Source organism: Dermacentor andersoni, chromosome 2 (genome assembly GCF_023375885.2).
Source record: "Dermacentor andersoni chromosome 2, qqDerAnde1_hic_scaffold, whole genome shotgun sequence".
Lineage (NCBI taxonomy): Eukaryota > Metazoa > Arthropoda > Arachnida > Ixodida > Ixodidae > Dermacentor > Dermacentor andersoni.
Window position 1 is genome coordinate 168,719,060 of NC_092815.1, and position 20,200 is coordinate 168,739,259.

Here is a 20,200-nt window from a genome sequence, read left to right on the forward strand (position 1 = left end):
TACACACGGCTACCACTGAATTCAACACAATGTAATCTCTGGGGTTTTCCAAAATCACCGAGTCGGTCAGGGGAATAATCGGACGTTCATCTACGTTGTCGTACAAAGGTTATCGCGATGTCGGCGAAGTACTGAAGGGCAATTGGAGAGAAATAAAGAAAGGTCATGAAAGGAAAAAAATACCCGCCAGCTTAGCGTGAGCAGTAATTGCTCCCACTCAGTCGGTAAAGGGCAACAACGACGTAGATCAGTTGGAAAAGTTTCTTTCGTGGTGATGAAACCGAAATATATTTTTACAGCATCCCTACATCAGTTGCGATTATATTTGGTCTGTTATTTTGAGGACCCATAGGAAAAAACAGTTCAATTATTCTCCGCTTTCATCCCTGTACTGCAGTTGAATGGTGTCATAATACACGATACTATTTCCGACGCTATTTCTTGAGCCTATTTAAGTGCTATTAGCCTATTTCCATGGGATACTTTCTTTAGGTACTGTAATTTACCTTTCTAAATCCTTTGATTCTATACTCGTGGACAGCTTTCGGCGGCTGTGACGGAAAATCAACGACTACAAAGCACGCACAAAAGCGCTCCCGAATTGAGCCACCATTCTCATGAGCGTTAGCTTAAAGGAGTACTTAGACAAAAATTTTCAACCTTGTTTTTTCTGTAGCTTGGATCTCAGCCTTGTAGCTAATGACACAGCAATCAGGGAACGAAACGTCATTGGCTTCTGAGCGTGACAGGTAATTATTTGGCGCCTTTTTTGTAGTGACCAGTCCATGTTTCGGTTTGAGAGAGTAACGAGATGGATCAGAGAAATAATGTAAACGCAGCACGACACGTTATCTCACAGAACTGTAACGTACGCACGCCAGCGCGCTCTCCGGCGCGTGAGCCATCGCGAGCTTCGTGTTACTATAGTTCGTCTGCTACGTCTGCGCGTGCTTTGCGATATCCTCGCCATCATCATCCTTCTCCTTTCCGTCCTCCAGCAGCGACTATTTCCTGCTTGCGGTAGTCGACGCCGAATTAGACGTGGCCAATCACATTTGATTTGATCCAGTACAAAGCAGCGCCTCGGAAAGTTCGGCTAGCGACAGCAATCAATATGCGCACGCACCGGTACAAGTAGTACGAGCCATCTATCGCGGGCGCTTTGGGAGTGAAGCATATTCCTGAGCAGGACACGAGGCGAGGTAAAAGTCTTGGTGGAAGACCATCCGACTGCTGGTTTTGGCCGGTTTTGTTTATACTAGGCGCGCTAGAAATGAAACTAGCGACTCTGGCTGCTCTTCAGTAGGGTCCATTCTAAGGGTCCAGGGGCACGCCTGAAGTCGCACCACTTCTGCCGCTTATCGACGCCGACGGTACAGCGAACGAGCAAGCGAAGCGAGCTGGCGATCGCTGGAAAACGTCATTTAGGCCTAGCTCGCTGGCTGTCGGAGCCAAGGCCGACGGCCCTTGCAACCCGTCCGTAGCTGGTAATAAAGCATCTATATTCGTCAAGACAATCAACGTCCACACATTTATGTTGCTCATGAGTGACAATACAATTAGTCTTCCCTACGCAGTTGGTAACGATGAGAAAACACGTTAGCCAGGCGAGCCGCTTCGCAGAGCCGATTACTGCGGCGGTCGCGCTGACCGCTTCCGAGTCAAAATTGCGGCAAAGATTTACTATATCGCGCAACGTTTTATAACACGCACACTTGCGAGGTCACTTTATCAGTTATTTCATGCGAGAAACAAATTTTAGCCGATTTTTGTGCCGCCGTCAGCGGCGAAAGGGGTTAGCGTCACGACCATGGAGAAAAAAAAAGACCGGGACGATCGGAGCGGCGCGAAACTTGCTCGCAGGACCCGCCCCGACGGCAGTGCAAACTGGTGACGTAGGGTTTTCTCGTTTGTGTACACTCCTTTCCTGATGTCGATATCACGAGGTGCAGCGTTTTGCGGTTGGCTGCGCGCACGAACTCTAAAGTTGATCTTAAATATGTTCTAAGCTGTATTCGCCGTTAATATTTTGCAGACGATGTTTGTGTGCCTACATAAATTGATCTCACTCATTAACTCGAGTTCGAAATCTTGTTTCAGTACTCCTTTGTGCTTGCGAAAGGAAGACGTATGCATAACATTTTAAATTTTTAGTTAAAATTTATAGAGAAAATACAGCACTATACTCGGTAAGTTCTGCCTATTTATAAGCTTTTCTTTTATATGTTTCAGCGAATGCGAAACCTCCACACGTGGAGCCTACGCTGACGGACTTTCAGAAAAGCAAAAGTGCTGTTACCCGCTGCAGGACTATTTCGGGCATGAACACTTGCTCAGAAGCTAAGTCCCAATAGCTTTCCTTTCACTGCCAACTGAAGTTGGCAGTGAAAGGCAGTGAAGAGGCTGTGTCGTATAACTTCCTAAGCAGTCATAGAATATGTCCTTTTCTAAATATTCGCATACGCATCGCAAAAAGATTGTAAGCGCCATAAAAATAATACTGGATTAGCTCCTTATTAATGGATTATCCGTTGCACAACTCACAGTTATTATATATCATTTGTTTTTAGCGATTGCCATAAGAAAAAATTTGAAACTATTTTCATGGCGATGACATGAATCACGCGTTTAAAGGGCGTTAATAGACAAAAAGCCCCCGTAAATGACGAAATAATGCGTGTGACCCCACCCCAACCATCGTTTCTCATGCAGCGCGAGCACCCTCTTCACCTGATTATGTGGCAACCAGAATTATTGCTCTCGAAATTTAGCGGTCTTTTTCTGTTCTGTGGACACATGAACGTCAGACTTCTCTTTTCCCTCCTGTCCCATAACCATAAATGTTGCCACGAATTCTCTGCACCAGGATGCTGCGAAACTTAATAAAGACGCCGAATACAACAAGGCAATGTAGTTGCTTAAAAGTCGGCGTCCGCTGATGTGGTTATTGCAGTGGAGCAGCGGATCTCTAGGTGCCACCTTAGCTTTGGATCAACGCCTTTTCCCAGCACCAGCATATGACCGCACTTCCTGAATCACTAGCATAGCATTAATGTCTGTACACATTACATGCATGCGTGTCGTTGTGCAAAATGCCATCCTCGACAAATCGTACCGGTGTCAACCGGGTCGTCATTTCATCCAAATATCGTCGCCTCAGGATACCCCGTCGCGCACAGGTGCTGTTTGTTGAGGGTGCCATAAGTCACAAGCAGGGCGTAACACAAAACTAAATAGAACATTTACACTTCTTCCTTTCCAGTGTGTGCTGTAGGACCATTGGACAACAGTACTGGCACACTGTTTTAATTATATGTGTGACAGTGCACTTTCTCTGCACTCCCTCATGTCACTTACTACACAGGTAACGGCATCATTTCAGCTGTTATGTAACTGGAAATATTTTCCCTCCCTTTGTGTTTGACTGACTAACAAACTGTGTTCTACACAAGCGTAAGTCCTGCACATCTTAGAATGCACAATTGGGCCCGCCAAGACAACACTTGAAAAGGTAAAGCCCCAATGAACATAATGATGATCAGCGATTTTGACTTCTCAGATATCGATGTCACGACAATCATTAAAACACGTCGTATGTATCTTGGAACACTTCTAATTAGAGCTGTACTGCAAGTGCGACTAAAAATTAACCCATCATCCCGGCCCTGCGAAAGTGCATGTCGAGCAAAGCTGTTGAAAAGCACAACTGCAACTGCTTAGGGGGGTACGCAATGCTTTATTCCTTTAGAATTATGCAATTTAGAGTAATCGAACTAACGTCAATTTTATCAGTACGCCGCCGCCAATAGCGCTGCTGCAACAACCTTGCCGTAACAATAACACGGCTGGTTATTTTATAGACTAAGTCTATCAATTCCAAGGTCGTAAGATGCCGTTGCTGCAGAAGCTTGCATCACAGTAACCTTTACCGGGGAATGGATGGATGGATGCAAAACTTTAATAAAGGTCCTGAGGTACACGACTCAGCGCGCTGCGGGCCGCTCCCACGTTGGGACAGTCAGGCCATGCCCGACCGCCGCATCGTGGGCCCTCTGGAAGGCATAACGCTTTTCTGCCATGCCACTTTTCGCTTTTTGATGAGTGCTGATTGACAATGTAGATACTGCAAACAGCTAGGAACGCACCGCCGCATCATTATTGAGTGCAAACAAAGTCCAGACTTGCGTCCTCTGGCCCCGACCTCACCACCTATCCCCCAAGAGCAGTGGGAGAGGCGGCTGACCAGCTCCCGCCTCTGACCAGGGGCCCTATAACGTAAAACTATTCCAATATGTTTCTATTCCAATCTGCTGACGTCATATTTGCGTAACCACCGACGCAAGCACCCTGCGGTCAACTGCAGGGTTGTCTGAACAGACCAATCAAACTCTCTCCTCGTTCATAGGAGGTCACTTTTGTTTACTTGAAAAACGAATAACATTGCCTACTCTGAGCGGCTTGTCGTATCTAATTGGCTGACAAGAGGCGACGAGAACGCTCAAGGGGAGAGGGATTCACTGGGGTAGAGCCAGTGCACTGAAAATTGATAACCGGATGAAGAGGGTGGAGCCGGCGTCTGCGATTGGTCGGCTTTCTCTTACTTAGCTTGTGGTGGCTGGTCGAAAATCACGGTGGCATGCAACGGAAGATTAAGAATGACGCTAAAACTGACCCTCAGCAAAGAAGAGCTGGCAGAATGAGGTGGTAAACGTGCCGAAAGGGCTCGAAAACATTACACGGCCACGCAAGAAGTTTTATTATGCGCAAATACACCTATGCTCTCCGGCAGGTGCGAGTAGCCAGCGTCTCAGCGATCGGCGGCAGCCATCTTTTATTACTTTCGGAACGGGGCAGCCTGCGGCTATTCCGAAGAAAATTCAGTTTTGTTCGGCAGATTAATGCATATTTATCGCGTATACGTCACTTTGACGCGGTGAGTTTTTGCGGTTTTGTGACGTCGCGTGACCGGCAGGTGAAGTGGGTGCAGCCCGAAAAGTTTTTACCAATGGCCGAGGGCTAATGGCGAAAGTGGTCGAATCAGAAATAACTGTTTTTTTTTTCTGTCAGATCATGCATAATCAGTGTGTACACATCATATCAGATGGGGAACTATCGCGGTTTTCGTGACTTCGCGTGACAGACAGGTGAAGTGGGCGTGGTCGGAAAAAGTTTTTGAACAATCGTGGAGGGCTGATAGCAGAATTGGAGTAGAAAAGTTTGGAATAGTTTTACGTTATAGCACCCCTATAGTGCGCATGGGTTTGTACCATGGTCTTGCGTTGACATCACTGTGATGGGCGCATTTTTTACGTGCTGGGAATAATAAATCGAAAGCTTTACTTGCCGCGAACTTGCGATTTCGCCGTGGCGGTGCTCCGAGGAGGCACATGACGTCACAACACGCGCCTCGCCGCGGATATTTCTCTCTCTCTCGCTCCCTAGCCACTACTGCGCATGCGCCACTAGTAGCACCGACCCACAGGCGTTCCGCCGCTGCCCAGCGCCGCGCCTTCCCGCTTCGGCCGTTTGGAATGACATCACACCATGTTCATCGTCGTTGCGCTCGCCTCCTCTCATTTCGCCAGCTGCGTCGCATGCCTGATTACATGACGGAGGATTGAGAAGGAGAGCTCCCGTGTGCCAAAACCACAGTTGAGGCGGCAGTTTGGACGGCGACAATTCTGATAAGCAGAAGGAGGCCTGGAATCGACATCGGAACGAGATGAAGAGGAAACGAATCGCCCAGGAAATAGACGAACAGCGCGCCGAACGACTGGCTAAACGCTGCAAAATAGCTAGACAACCTGACTAACATGGACTTTCAATCAAGATTAACCAAGGCTAACCATTCTATGCCTTAGCTTTCGCTACGTATTTCCTGGCATAGCCGAGCTATGTCACTGCCAATTTATTCGATACGGTTATTGTTTCACTGCGGAATTTTGAGGAGAACATAGCTTGCTACCAGCGACATTTTAGGGGTGGTACATATAGGGATACGTGTAAGACAATTATTTCTATACATGCTGTCCTGTTTTGAACTTTCTTCCCAGAGAAGAACAGTAGGAGCACCAACACCCAGCAGTAACCAAAGCTAGCAGTGCGCGGAAAGGTTTGCCTAGGAAGCGTCGCTTTAATAACGCCATTCTTCACGTACCAGCGTAGAAAAGCTTTACCGCCGGTAGTTGAAGATGCGTTTTCGACTTTCGTAAACGGGTTTTGCGGCTCTAATATAGCTGCTGTATATTTGTAAGAGCTTGAACTTTTTTTGTGTGTGAGTGAGCGCGTTTCGAGTTATCTGACAAGGATTCTCTGTACGATATTCAATGCTCGTGGTAGGCAGCCTTGTCATGTATCTATGACTTGAACAATGCCATTGTGTACTCGCACGTCATAGGTATGATCTTAGTGTATACGGTCGCTCCATTGAGTTCTTCCGCCATTCTTTTTTCTCTCTAGTCATCACTAATACAGCGCATTAAAAATGTGAAAACACATGAATAATATCCAGTTTTGCATGCAAGAGCCACATTCACAGTTACAATAAGAATTGGCAGCGCATAGCAAGGACAGTAAGACAGACTTGAAAATCAATGGATGCAACAAAGCTTTATTTCCTGCTAAATCATGTGACCCTACAAATCATGAGCAAGTAACTGGCTCGGCAATTCCTGGCAGTGTTTTTTTATCACATTGCAGTTAACGCCTAGTAGTTCTTCACTTGCAGTGTCCTTAGCCCTTGTTCAACTTCTTCTGAACAACGTGGGCGATGGCACCCTGAACAACACCACGAATGATGATTGGCAGGATGTACTCGGAACCTTCCTCGGTCAAGACTTCGCCATTGTTAGACGCTACCCGGAGAGCGTTGACCAAATTTTCTTGCACCTCCTCGTCTAAGGCGACATTTTCCCCTTGCAGAAGCCGTCCCACTGTCTCCAAGGCCTTTCCAGCTTTCTCAAGTGTATCTGCTTCAGCTTCTGCACAAATTGGTGGCAAAAAATGGTCAATAGGTACAAAACAGTGAACTAGCGCACGTAAAAATAATAATGAATAATGGAAGAAAACAATTTTACGTCACCTACGATGCTCATATGTTTCACAAAGTGAGAAGGTTTGATGGTCACTTGGTACATCACTTCTTAGTCGATCTACGCATATTTAAGAATATTCCTCATTTCTTATTCTTAAGAGAATGGGAAAGACACCCTAACAAAATCAGTTCTTATAAGGTGGAAGAACACACCCGTTGCAATAATTCTGTGCATACCTTCTGCGGTGATATATTTCGTATATCCGGAATCACAACGGTAATCCGTATACCAGAACAGTGCTGTTACACAAACCTTCAATATATTTGAGAAGCAATTGAATTACCTGCGTAGAAGGTGGAGAAAAATGGCATAACTCGTGCGAAGAGTATTTGCGCAAAAAATGTGCTTAAGTAATGATATTAGATTCCTGACATCTTCCGCAGAATCTGTATACAGTAGAGTAAGAAAGTTAGAATGCGGAATGGCTTGGCACAGCATTGAATGCTTACCTTTAGGAAGAACAGGCTTACCCAAGACCACCTTCGGCGCTCTGCAAAAGAATTAAGGTGCTCCATATAAGTACAATATTCGGGCATAAAATACTCTTGTCGTTTGATATACAACGTCAACACAAATACTCACAATGTTGCGCCATCTTCGTTGCATATGAAAAAAGCAACAACAAGAAGAATGTATTAGAACCAGTGTTCTTTGAATATCCCTAAAAGCCCATGTAAATTGTTGTTGTGGTAATTCCAAGTAAAACATAATATAGGTTCCATAACACGTGCGTGGAAATATTATCCGAGTTGGCATGTTTGACCTCTCCGATGATATTCATATAACTTGGAAATCAAAGGTATGCTGATCTGAATGAGTTCGCAACCGATAGATAACGCCGTTAACAGTGCGTTCATGACGTCAGTGTAGGTTCACGTTGTACGCTTGGAAATTCACTCCACTTATGCTCCAGAAGAGGCTACTCGTTTCTATTCCTTCTTCTCCTTGCTGTTTTATGTTAACGTGTGGAAAAATGGCATATGAATCAACATACTATCATTAGAGCTTAACAAAGAGAATATTTTGCTTACAACATGACAGACTAGTGTAATTAATTTATTCTGTCATTTTGGCATGGATTTGCGTCTTGTAAATCTTAGGTGAACTATCGTCTGCGGACACCAACCAAGCTCCTAATGCGTCCTAGTCTCCTTAAACTGCCACGCTTATGCGACACATTAAAGTCATCATACTGCTAGTTGAGCTAGCTTTTATTACATGCAACGCGTAAATTAAAAGATTGGCCAGACTCACAGGCTACGGCGACGAGTGATAGGAGAGTGAGCCACAAACAAGTCTTCATGGTGAAATGACCTGCATGGAGTGCCACACCCACAAACATAAAAAAAAGTCATTGCATTACATTACTTTGCATTTGTTTGGTCATTCTAACGCCGCTTGTTCACCTCTGTCCATTTTACCAAAATGCAAACTTCCTGCTGGGTAACATTTGAATCTTTCCGGTCTCCTTCTTGCTTTCGGTGGAAGACATAGAATATCTGTCCACTCCCAATACTAACAAAGCGATCGATTCCGAAAACTTTTTTACTGATTATGCCAAAGTAACAAGATGTCGTCAATGTTTAGAGCCTTACTACAAGTAGTACAAATAATTTCCCGTATGTTGCCTTTGGTGACAATGTTTCTAGGCTCCTTATGATATGATTAATAAAAATTGGGCCGCTTGGTTTACGCCCTTCTTCTCAAGCGTTATTGGACATTTTGAAAAGCACGCGAGAAATGTGTTGATTACTTATACTACCGGCATCCGGCGGATGACATATTGACCTCTAATAACTGTAAGGGTTACGTGACGCATCAAAAAGAAAACTAAGAAAAATAACTCTACCGATAATTGGCGCATATTTCAAGCGAGCAGAATCCTCCGATGCTTAAAACAAAGTTGACACTCACCGCTTTCTTCTGCTGCCTGGTGGTCGGCTGACAACTTCTTGCTTCAGGAAAATTCGACATTCCTTATATACTCATACAAACAGCTGCCACTGAATTCAACACAATGTAATCTCTGGGATTTTCCCATCTCCACGCGTCGCTCGGGGGAGTAATCGAACGTTCATCTACCTTGCCGGAAATAGGTTATCGCGATGTCTGCGAGGTACTGAAGTGCAATGGGAGATAAATGAAGACATGTGTCGAAAGGGAAAAAAAAAATACTCTCCAGCTTACCGTGAGCAAAAATTTGTCCCACTCAGTCGGTAAAGGGTAGCATCGACGTAGAGCAGTATGAAAATTTTCTTTCAAGGTGATGAAGACGAAAGAAATATATTTTTGCAGCATCCCTAGATCAGTTGCGATTATATTTGGTCTGATATCTTAAGGAAGCATTGGAAAAGGTATTTCAGTTATTCTCCGCTTTCTGCAGCGTGCTGCAGTTGGGTGGTGTCATAATGAACGATGCTAATTTTGACACCATTTTTTCAGCTTGTTTATTGCTACCAGTTTATTTGCGCGGGATACTTTCTTTGTGTGCTGTAATTTACCTTTTGAAATCCTTTGTTGCTATACTCGTGGATAGGTACCCTATTGCAAAAACCAGCGTCTTCCAGTGTGAAACCAGCGCGCTTTTTGGCGCTGGGTCGCACTGGGTACACTGGCACTCGCTGGGACTCACTGGGACACCAGTGAGAGCGCTGGATAAGAGCGGGGTCACACTGGAAGAGACGCTGGTTCCACTGCCATGACGCTGGGGCGCACTGGTTTGTGCTGTACAGGCGCTGGTTCTCGCTGCAGTTCGGTGATTGGCACTGGAAAATGCGCTGGTTGTGTTTGTGCCGCGCTGGTTTCAGTACGCAAGGAGGGGCGCTGCTGAATAATAAATGCTTTATACAATTCATCGCTTGATACTAGTCTCTTGTCCTAAATAACGCTATATCTTAGGGTTATAAGACCCTATTTCGTGTCACAGCTTGCAATAAAGGTGCGTGAGCTGCCCTGTTTACTCATGCACATTTGAAACTGAAAATCACTTTCGTTTTTTTTTTTTTTTCATTTTCCCTTTTGACTGGGCGGATGGCTAAATTCTTGAATGAAACCTCGTAAACGCAGAGGTCACCGTGTTTTTTAGTACTTCGCACGTAACGTATGGCTGGGAGTTGTCGCCGTTGTCGCAGTGTAGTGGAGTGAACATGAAATGCAGAAGTCGTTCAGACGCGCGCGAACGGACCCCGAGTTCGAAGCCTATCGCTGACTGATATTATCGCACCGATAACAAAGCTGAGGTGATTCGTGCGCTTCCACTTTCCCTATTGTACTAAAAAAGTTCTGAGGCTCAAATACATTTTAGCTTTCGCCAGCTACCCGCGCCGAGATCGGTCCCCACCGAAGCTTAGGCCTAGCGTATTCGCCGAGTCCGTCCTCACGCTATCGGCGCTTCTAGGCTCAGGAATCAAGAAATCTAACAAGGATAAATCACTCTATATTTCAGCTTTCGCATCGGTGTTCTTAAATAAACAATTTTTTCATGTCTACAGTGCCAGCACAAGAAGCGATGACCGCTGATGTGACGCGTCATAAACACAGGTATATGTGCTATCGCCGAAGGCTCCCAAGCACTAGCCTGCGCTTCTCTGACGAACATGTATGACTGGACAGGCGTGTTGACTGAAAAGCATCACTGAACTAAGGAAACGTTGCATATACTTTGCGTGAAGAACAAGAAACGGCTATCGAAATCGACAGTAACAGCCCATACACCGTCCCGGGTCGGCGGTTCATTTAGGACTTTTTTTCGAAGATAAGATAGCAATCGCAAGTGAAAATCGATGTTGTGGCACTTCCAAGCATACTACTGAATTCGCACAGCAACTTTTTCTTTCTGGTACAGGCGTGAGTTTTAGTTGCTGGGCGATAGCGCATCAACCATGCCTGTACGAGACGTACCTCTGCAAACAAACTGCTCCTCGGCTTTGACTTTCTTTGACATGACAAATTATCCCAATATTTCTGTCTCCTGGCGTGGCGCAGCGGTAAAGTGCCGGGCTTGGGATCTGTAGGTCGCACGATCGAATGCTGCTCGAACCAGTTTTATTCTTACGTCTTTTTTTTTCTTTTTTTTATTGCGGTAGAACGCTCTTTGTTGCTTTCTGTATTCAAAAAAATATATGCGGCGTCCAGGCACCGCATAATTATGGCTAGAGCTGTTTTTCGCACGAGTAGCCAGTGCCTCCCAGCACGCTGCGCCTTCCCAGCATCCAGCGCGCTGCACTGGGCCCATAATCCGGCGCACTGGGTCCCAGTGGCACTGGGTTTTGCAATAGGGTATCAGCGGCTGTGAGGGATAATCAACGAATACAAAGCGCGCAGAACAGCGCTCCCGAATGGAGCCACAATTCTCATCTGCGTTAGCTTAAGCTTAGAAAAGGAACACGCATCCATAGCATTGTAAATTGTGGAATAAGAGAGTATACTGGAATAAGGGGCAAATTTCACCTATTTATATGTTTGTCTTTTCTACGTTTGGGCGCATGCGAAACCTCTACACGTGGAGGCAATGCTGACGGAGTTTCAAAAAACCAAAATAGGTGTTAAACAATGCCGGACTACTTGGGGCATGAGCACTTGCTCAGAAGCTATGTCCCAATAGCTTTCCTTTCACTGCCAACTGAAGTTCATTCGCGACGACACGAGAAAATGTCGTAACTTCCAAAGCAGTGATAGACTGTGTCCTTTTCTGACTATTCGCAAACGCATCGCAAAAAAGATTGCAAGCGCCATAAAAATATTACTGGATTAGCTGCTTATTTATACTCCGTTACACAACTCACAGTTATTATTTACCAGCTGTCCTTTAGTGATTGCCATTATAAAAATGTGAAACTATTTTCATGGAGATGACATGAATTACGCATTTAAAGGGCGTTAACAGACAAAAATCCCCCATAAATGACGAAAAATTGCGTGCGACCCCACCCCAAACGTCGTTTCTCCTTCAGCCCGAGCACGCTCTTGACCTGATTATGGGGCAACCAGAATTATTGCTCTCGAAATTAGCGGTCTTTTTCTGCACTGTGGACTCATGAACGTCAGACTCCTCTTTCCCCTCCTGCCCCCCACCATAAATGTTACCACACATTCTCTGCACCAGGATGCTGTGAAACTTAATATAGACACGCCGAATACAACCAGGCAATGTAGTTGCTTAAAAGTCGGCGTTCGCTGATGTGGTTATAGCAGTGGAGCAGCGGATCTGTAGGCGCCACGTTAGCTTTGTATCACCGCCTTGTCCCAGCACCAGCGTATGACTGCACTTCATGAATCACTAGCACAGCATTAGTGTATCTACACATTACATGCATGCGTGTCGTTGTGCAAAATGTCGTCCTGGACAAATCGTACCGGTGTCAACCGGATCGTCATTTCATCCAAATATCGTCGCCTCAAGATACCCCACCGCGCACATGTGCTGTTTGTCGAGGGAGCCATAAGCCAAAATCAGGGCGCAACACAGCACTAAATGGCGCTGTCGAAAAAGGGTGTGCTGTCGGAAAAGTCGACAACAGTATTTACACACTGTTTTAATTATTTTGTCACTGTGTACATTATCTGCACTCCATCAGGTCAATTACTACACAGGCAACGACATCATTGCAGCTGTTATGTAACTGGAAATATTTTCCCTCTCTTTGTGTTTGACAGACTAACAAACTGTGTCCTGCACAAGTGTAGGTCCTGCACATGTTAGAATGCACAATTGGGCCTGTCAAGGTAAAGCCCCAATGACCATAATGATGGTCAGTGCTTTTGACCCCTCATATATCGACGTCGCAACAATCCTTAAAACATGTCGCATCTATCTTGGAACACTTCTGATTAGAGCTACTGAATAGCGAATAGCGAACACTTCTGAATAGCGAATAAAAATTCCCCCACCATCCCGGCCCTGCGAAAGTGTATGCCGAGAAAAGCTGCTGAAAAGCAGAACTACAAATGCTTAGGGGGGTACGCAATGCTTTATTCCTTTAGAATAATGCAATTTAGAGTAATGGAAGTAACGGCAATTTTATCGGTATGCCGCGTCCCATAGCGGTACCCCAACAACACTGAAATGAGTTGCTAGGCTTGTTGTTTTATAAACCTGTAGCAAGCATTTGACGCCCCGTCAGGGATAATGTTCGTTCGCCGTTAGGTTCGGTGGCCTGCCAAGCTCGGCAGGCAACATTGGTCACCGCACCATAATAAACACCTTTGAGCAGGGCTGCTCAGCGGTCAGGCATCGTTCAGCACCACCACGCTGCGGAGCGTCCGTCTAACGGAGGGTGCCTCGAGCCCTCCCTTGTTCACGAACCCGGGTGGATCGTGACACTGGCGACGAGTACCCACGGATCGTCCCACGCCCCCGCGAGCGGCGAAACACCGCCCCCCGTTGCTGCCGCCATGCCGCTGTACGGAAGGCTGAAGCCGTTCGAGGGTGATGGGTCCGCCTGGCAAATTTACGAGGAGCAAGTCCACGTGTTCTTTCGGGCAAACGACACCACCACCATCATCATCATCATCATCATCATCATCATCATCATCGTCAGCCTGGTTACGCCCACTGCAGGTCAAAGGCCTCTCCCATACTTCTCCAACAACCCCGGTTATGTACTAATTGTGGCACACCCGACACCCGATGAACGACACACCCGAGGCCAAACAGCGGGACATTTTCCTGGCCAGCTGCGGGACCCGCGTCTTCAGCCTCTTGCTCGACCTACTCAAGCCAGCCACGCCGCACGTCAAGACGCTGGGTGAGCTGCTCGCCATACTGCGCTCGCATTTCAACCCAGCACCGTCCACACTAATGGAGCGTTTCCGCTTCAACAACCGGAGCCGCCGGAAAGGAGAGAACCTCGGGCAGTTCGTTGCTGCGCTACGAGGGTTAGCGAGTGCCTGCGTTTTCGGGGACCAGTTGGACTCGTGGTTCCGGGACGGTTTCGTCTGCGGCTTCAACAACACCGCCATGCAGACGCGGCTCCTGGAGCTTCCCAACCCCTCGCTGGAAGACGCCGTGAAGGCAGCACTGGCAATGAAAGCTGCCGGCGAGATTTCCCGTGCGACTGGCTCACCACCGGTGGAAGCGGCGGTCAATGAATTGGCGACAAAGGTCAGTACCGTCGGTCGCTGTGGTGGTGCCCACTCCTCCTCACAGTGCCAGTTCTCTCAAGCACAATGCTTTCATCATCATCATCATCATCATCCTGGTTACGCCCACTGCAGGGCAAAAGCCTCTCCCATACTTCTCCAACTACCCCGGTCATGTAATAATTGTGGCAATGTTGTCCCTGCGAGCTTCTTAATCTCATCCGCCCACCTAACTTTCTGCCTCCCCCTGCTACGCTTCCCTTCGCTTGAAATACAGACCGTAACCCTTAATGACCATCGGTTATCTTCCCTCCTCATTACATGCCCTGCCCATGCCCATTTCCTTTTCTTGATTTCAATGAAGACATCACTAACTCGCGTTTGTTCCCTCGCCTAATCGGCTGTTTTCTTATCCCTTAACGTCACACCCATCATTCTTCTTTCCATAGCTCGTTGCGTCGTCCTCAATTTATGTAGAACTCTTTTCATAGGCCTCCAGGTTTCCTCCGCTTACGTGAGTACTGGCAAGACATAGCTGTTATACACTTTTCTCTTGAGGGGTAATGTCAACCTGCTGTTCATGATCTGAGAATGCCTGCCAAACGCACCCTAACCCATTCTTATACTTCTGATTATTTCCGTCTCATGATCTTGATCCGCGCTCACTACCTGCCCTAAATAGATGTATTCCCTTACCACCTCCAGTGCCTCGCTACCTTTCGTAAGCTGCTGTTCGCTCCCGAGACTGTTAAACATTACTTTAGTTTACTGCAGCTTAATTTTTAGGCCCACCCTTCTGCTTTGTCTCTCCAGGTCAGTGAGGATGCATTGCAATTGGTCCCCTGAGTCACTAAGCAATGCAATATCATCAGCGAATCGCAAGTTGCTAAGGTATTCTCCATTCACTCTTATCCCAAATTCTTCCCAATCCAGGTCTTTGAATACCTCCCGTAAACACGCTGTAAGTAGCATTGGAAAGATCGTATCTCCCTGCCTGACACCTTTCTTCATTGAGATTTTGCTGCTTTCTTTATGGAGGACTACGGTGGCTGTGGAGACGCTATAGATATCTTTCAGTATTTTTAAATACGGCTCGTCTTCTCCCTGATTCCGTAATGCTTCCGTGACTGCTGAGGTATCGACTGAATCAAACGCTTTCTTGCAATCAATGAAAGCTATATATAAGGGTTCGTTATATTCCGCACAATGCCTACATAGCTACTGTTACGTTTCGCCTCCGAGGAGCGGTATAGCCGGCGCGGATGCAACGGACGCCGGGGCTTCGTTCACAGCGGCGGACATTTTGGCCTGTTTAGCGCTGTCCCAACGCCTCCTGCTAAGCGCGTCCAGGCATGTTTCAATGCCGCGTGTCTTCGTGTGTGTGTGTGTGTGTGCATGTTGGTGGAGTTTGTCCCCATCATTTATCCTCATCCTATTGTGCGCGTGTGTTTGTATGATTTTCTGGGGTGTAAATCGCTGTGATGTACCCATATTTTACAAACTGGGGACATTCGGTAGAGCTTACTGTTTCACTGCGGAATTCCGAGGATAATGTGTCTGGCTACCAGCACCATTCCAAGGGCAGTACACATGGGGATACACATAAGACAATTATTTATGTGAGTGTTGCCCTGTGTTTGAATTTTCTTGCTACAAAAGAGCAGCAGGAGCAACAGCACCCAGCAGTAAAGATGTTTTGCGGCTATAATAAAGCTGCTGTAGATTTGTAAGAATTTGGATGTTTTTTGTATGAGTGAACGCATTTAGAGTTATCTGACCAGGGTGCTCTGGAGGATATTTAGTGCTCGTGGTAGGCAACCCTGTCATGTATATATGACTTGAACAATGCGATTGTCTACTAGCATGTCATTGGTATTGTCCTAATGTGTATGGCCTCACTCCATGGAGTACTTCTATCGTTGTTTTTTCTCTCTAGTCATCACTAATAAAGCGCGTTGAAAAGGCGAATAAACACATGAATAATGTTCAGTTTTGCATGCGAGAGCGAGATTTACATTTTTAATAAGAATGGGCCGCGCATAGAAAGACTGTAAGACAGACGTGAAACTTAATGCACGCAGCAAAGATTTTATTTCATGCCGTATCATGTGAATCTACAAATCATCAGCATGTAACTGACTCAGCAATACCTGGTAGTGTTTTTTTATCACACGTTAGTTAACGCGTAGTAGTTCTTCACGGACAGCGTCCTTAGCCCTTGTTCAACTTCTTGACAAAGTGGGCGATGGCAACCTGAACAGCACGACGAATAACACCAACTGGCGCCATGTACTCGGAACCGGCCTCAGTCAAGACTTCGCCATTGTAAGACGCTTCCAGAAGAGCGTTCACCAAATCTTCTTGCATCTCCTCGTTTAAGGTGACATTTTCCCCTTGCAGAAGCCGTCCCACTGTCTCCAGGGTCTTTCCAGTTTTCTCAAGTGCATCTGCTTCAGCTTCTGGATAAATTGGTGGCAAGAAAGGGGTCTATGGGTGCAAAGCAATCAACTAGCGAATGTGAACTTATGAACTCATAATGGATAATCGAAGACAACTATTTTGCTTCACCTACGGTGCTGATATGTTTCACAAAGTGAGGTTTCATGCCCACGTGATAAATCCATGCTTACTAGAAGTAACGACGCATATTTAAGAATATGCCTGATTTCTTACTCTTAAGAGAAGAGAAAGGCACCGTGACAAAATGAAATCTCATAATGTGGTGCAACAGAGCCGTTGCAATCATTCTGTCCATATCTTCTGCGGTAATATATTATCACAACCTTCCATTGTCAAACGACGATGCTTCTGAAATATAAAAGTCTGTAAACCACAAAAGTGCCGTTATACAAACCTTCAATATATTTAAAAGGCAATTTAGTTACCTGCATAGAACATCGAGCAAAAGCTCATAACTGGCGCAACGAGTATTTGCGTAATAAATGTGCTTAAGTAATGATATTAGATTCCTGACATCGTCCGCAGAATGTGTATACGGTAGAGTAAGATAGTATCACTGCGGAGTGACGTGGTACAGTATTGAATGCTTACCTTTAGGAAGAACAGGCTTAGCCAAAACCACCTGCGGCGCTCTACAAAAGAAATAAAGTGCCCCAGATAAGTACAATATTCGGGCGTAAAATTTTCTTGTCGTTTGATATACAACGTCAACACAAATACTCACAATGTTGCGCCATCTTCGTTGCATATGAAAAAACAACAACAAGAAGAATGTATTAGAACAACTGTTCTTTTAATATCCATAAAAGCTAATGTAAATTGTTGTTGCGGTAATGCCAATTAAAACATAATATAGGTTCTATAATACGTGCTGGGAAATACGATCCCATTTGGCATGTTTGTTTTCGCCGCTGATAGTGCAATGAGTGGAATACAAAAAAAAAATGATGATTTGAATGCGTTCGTAACCGATAGATAACGCCGTTAATAGTGCGCCCATGACGTCAATTTAGTGTCTCGTGGTACACTTGGAAATTCACTCCGCTTATGCTCCAGAGGACCCTAGTGCTTTCTATTCCTTCTCCTTGCTGTTTTAAGTTAACGTGTGGAAAAGATGGCATATGAATCAGAACACAATCATTATAATTTTACAAAGAGAATATTTTGCTTACAACGCGACAGACGCTAGTGCAAATAATTTACTCTGACTTTCCCACATGGATTTGCTTCCTGGAAACGTCACGTGAAGTGTCGTCTGCCGGCCCCAACCAAGTTCCTAATGTTTCCTAGTGTGATCAAACTGCCACACTAGTGCGACACTTCAACGTCATCATATTGCTAGTTAGCTAGCTTTTATTACACGCAACGCGTCGAATTAGGACATACTGCAGACTCACATGCTACGGGGACGACGGATAGCAGAGTGAGCCACAAGCATGCCTTCATGGTGAAATGACCTGCATAGGAGTGTCGCACACAGACACAAAAAAGCATTGCATCACAGAAAAGTAGCTGGGAGCCTTCAATTGTGAAAATTATTCAACGGCGGCCTTTAAAATCGTGATACATAAGCCAAGCCAAACTAAAGAAATGTGCGAAATTTGTAAACTTCGACTTCATTCAAATAGTGAACATCTACAACTAAGGAATTTTCAGCTCTTCCGGAGCATGAGAGGAACATTTGTAAGTGGCGTGTACATTGGTTTGTAAATATGAAAATCCAGAAACGTTTCCTTCGAAATGCGGCCGCGCCTTAGGCAAGCATTTTTGATTGTCAGTTATGCGAACACTCTCCTATTAGTCTTGTTTTATTTTCTAATCATCTTTGTTTGCGCATTCCAATGCCGCTTGCTCACTTCTGTGCAGAGTATAAAACTACAATCTCTCTCCTGGGTAACACCTGAACTTTTACGGTCTCCTTCACGCTTTCGCGGGCAGTCATACCATATTTATCTGCTCCCAATGCTCACAGAGGAATCTTTTGCAAAAACGTTTTTTGCTTATTGTTCCAGAGTAACTAAATGGCTTGAATGTTTCCAGCTTTATTGCAGATAGTGCAAGTAACTTCCCCTAGCTTTCTCTTGGTCACAATGTTTGTAGGCTTCTTGTGATATCATTAGTAAAAATTGGGTCCCTCTGTTAACATTTTAAACAGCACGCGAGGAATGCACTTATTGCATATGCTACCGGAATTCCGTGAGTGACAAATTGATCTCTAATAGCTGTCAGGGTTGTGTGCCGCTGCAAAAAGAAAAATAACAAAAAAGAATAAAAAGCCTATACCGATGACTGACGCTTATTCTAAGCGAGCAGCATCCATGATACTTAAAACAAAGTTGACACTTACCGCTAGTCTGCTGCCTGGTGGTCAGATGACAACTTGTTGCTTCATGAAAATTCGACATTCCCTTTATACTCATACAGACGGCTACCACTGAATTCAACACGATGTAATCTCTGGGGTTTTCCGATCTCCACGCGTCAGTCAGAGGAATAATAGGATGTTCATGTACCTTGCCGGAAAACCGTTATCGCGATGTCGGAGAGGTAGTGAAGAGCAGTTGGAGAGAAATAAAGAAATGTGACAAAAGGAAAAAAAAAGAACTGCGAACTTAGCGTGAGCAGTAATTCCTCCCTCTCAGACGGTCAAGGGTAACATCGACGTAGAGCAGTTGGAAAATTTTATTTCAAGATGATGAAGACGAAAGAAAGATATTTTTACAGCATCCCTACGTCAGTTGAGATTATATTTGGTCTGTTATTTTGATGAAACATTGGAAAAGATACTTCAGTTTTTCTCCGCTTTCAACGCTGTGCTGCATTTGAATGGTGTCCTAATGCGCGATGCTATTTTCGACGCCATTTCTTCAGCCTATTTAAGTGCTATCACTTTATTTCACCAGATACTTTCTTTAGGTGCTGTAATTTACCTTTGGAAATCCCTTGTTGCTATACTCGTGCACAGTTTTCTGCGGCTCTGGTGAAAAGTCAGCGGATACAAAGCGCGAAAAACAGTGCTCGCGAATGAAGCCACAATTCTCATCCGCGTTAGCTTAAAATTGGAAAAGGATCACGTATGCACACTACTTTAAATTGTGAAATTAGAGAAAATACAGCGCTGCGCGGTGAATTTCACCTGTTTATCGGCTTTTCTATTCTACGTTTGCGTGAATGCGAAGCCTCCGTACGTGGAGCATACGGAGACAAAGTTACAAAAAACCAAAAGTGCTGTTACACGATGCCGGATTACTTGGGACATAAACACTTGTTCGGAAGCTATGTCCCAATAGCGTTGCTTTCATTGCCAACTGAAGTTCATCGGCGACTACACAGTTCTATGTCGTTACTTCCAAAGCAGTCATAGAATATGTCGTTTTGTTTATTCGCAAATGCCTAGTGAAAAGATTATTCGTTCTATAAATGTAGCTCTAGATTAGCTGCTAATTTAACGATTTCTCCGTTACACAACTCACAATTTTTATTCATCAGTTGTTGTTTAGTGATTTTCATAATAAAAATTTGAAACCATTTTCATGGAGCTGACATGAATCACGCATTTGAAAGGC

The 20,200-nt window shown here is 45.2% G+C and overlaps 2 long non-coding RNA genes across 3 annotated transcripts; both read right to left on the reverse strand.

The window, feature by feature from the left end:
- Nucleotides 1-6,583: 6,583 nt before the first annotated feature.
- On the reverse strand, nt 6,584-10,655 carry LOC129380236 (uncharacterized). Of its 2 annotated transcripts, XR_008614504.2 has the most exons (4): nt 9,009-10,655; nt 8,349-8,408; nt 7,544-7,584; nt 6,584-6,980 (listed from the first exon to the last, which is right to left on the reverse strand). It is a non-coding gene; the product is annotated as an uncharacterized lncRNA (long non-coding RNA). The 2 variants fall into 2 exon arrangements; XR_008614503.1 differs by lacking the exons at nt 8,349-8,408; nt 9,009-10,655 and adding an exon at nt 7,677-8,342.
- Nucleotides 10,656-16,236: 5,581 nt separating this feature from the next.
- Nucleotides 16,237-19,374, reverse strand: LOC126540485 (uncharacterized). Its single transcript, XR_008614507.2, has 3 exons — nt 18,982-19,374; nt 17,226-18,091; nt 16,237-16,633 (listed from the first exon to the last, which is right to left on the reverse strand). It is a non-coding gene; the product is annotated as an uncharacterized lncRNA (long non-coding RNA).
- Nucleotides 19,375-20,200: the final 826 nt, after the last annotated feature.